Genomic DNA, 1,612 nt, shown 5'->3' with positions numbered 1-1,612 from the left:
TAACTAGTCAACGAGAGTTGAATATGTGGTGATCTTTAGTAGGTTATTGAACGTGAATAACTTAGGCTTTTGGTTGTTTATATACGGGAGACCGGTATAATTGATTAATTAGTAATTAAACTGTGATAGAACTTGGTAATTGTGGAATTGTTAGGGAGACTTAAGCAATTCAAGTCAGGTTAATATATTGATTTATATATTGGTAACTAGATTAGAGAATTAGGATCAACGAGAGTTGGGCTAGTGATTTTGTCTATAATCTGTGAGAATCGAGAGATAATCATAGTGTTACCACCATTACAATTGTTTAAAATGGACTTAACAGCAATCCTTATCCGAGGGAATTGATTCTAAGTGGATACCTTTATCTTTATTGATTTTAATTCAACTTATTACGCGTTTAAACACTAAACAAAACAACTTTAATTTTACTAGAATAATTACAAGTTAAAGTTTCTGATAAAACTGCTCTCTGTTGACGAACTAGTCAATTTTACTTATAAATTACTACACGATCGGGACTAGTTGCCTGTATTGTGTGATAATTATTGGGTGATATTTATTAGTTATTTTAGATTATAAAACACACATCAACTTTTTGGCACCGCTGCCGGGGAGCGGTGTTCAATCGGGAATTTACAAGCTTTTAGTTATTCGATCCTTTTGTGAGAAGCAATTCTTGCAAAAGTTACTTTTCTGTATTTTTAATTTTTCAGTTTTACGCGTGGTTTTGTTGTGGTGTGATCGCAGGTTAGGTACCAATAACTCTAGAACCGTCTAGAGATTACCATACACGCAGCAAAGCTAAAAAAGAACAGGAAATCACCGAAGGTTTTGCTGAGTTACCTTTATATATTCCAGATTTTGAATATATTAAGAAAGAAGAAGTTAACATGCCTGAAGGAGGAGAAGGTCAGACTATGGAAGCTTTGATGAGAGCCACGAGGGCTGGTAATGGGCATGCCATTAGGCAACCAACAATCAATACAGATTTTGAGGTCAAAGGACAAATTCTTAATATGATAACTCACCAATGCCAGTTCAGGGGTACACCGAAAGAGGATGCATTCAAGCATCTTCATTCTTTCAAAAGTATCTATAATTTGTTCAAGATTGCTCAGGTTGAAGATACAATTATCTATTTGAGGATTTTTCCTTGGTCCTTAAAAGACGATGCTAAAGATTGGTTGGAATCATTGCCCGAAGGTGAGATCGATAGTTGGACTACGATGGAAGATAAGTTTCTGCAGCGTTTCTTTCCGGCTTCTAAAGCTGCTAAGTTGCAAAGTGACATTAATCACTTTGTTCAAAAGCTACATGAGACACTTTATGATGCATGGATGCGATTCGATAAAATGTTACGCAATTGTCCTCAACAGGAGTTGAAAAATTTTAACAAGGTCTAGATTTTCTATAAGGGTGTAAATGTGCCGACAAGGAAAGAGATCGATATTGTTGCAGGTGGTTTGTTAATGAAAAAGACTCCGGATGAAGCGTACGAGAACATTTCGAAACTGCTACGTATTCTTATGATTGGCATCAAGAAATGGATGTCTCTCGCTCTTCTCATGTTGCTACTACCGACACTAGTGACGAGCTTGCTTCAGTTAAA

At 36.0% G+C, this 1,612-nt stretch overlaps 1 non-coding gene across 1 annotated transcript; it reads right to left on the bottom strand.

Moving 5' to 3' along the window:
• Window positions 1-1,277: 1,277 nt before the first annotated feature.
• On the bottom strand, window positions 1,278-1,384 carry LOC139856693 (small nucleolar RNA R71). The gene has a single exon (XR_011762158.1). It is a non-coding gene; the product is annotated as a small nucleolar RNA R71 (small nucleolar RNA).
• Window positions 1,385-1,612: the final 228 nt, after the last annotated feature.

This window comes from Rutidosis leptorrhynchoides, chromosome 6 (genome assembly GCF_046630445.1).
Source record: "Rutidosis leptorrhynchoides isolate AG116_Rl617_1_P2 chromosome 6, CSIRO_AGI_Rlap_v1, whole genome shotgun sequence".
In the NCBI taxonomy this organism is placed as follows: domain Eukaryota; kingdom Viridiplantae; phylum Streptophyta; class Magnoliopsida; order Asterales; family Asteraceae; genus Rutidosis; species Rutidosis leptorrhynchoides.
Note: the sequence above shows the minus strand (reverse complement) of the source record. Positions and strands in the feature narration are given on the sequence as shown.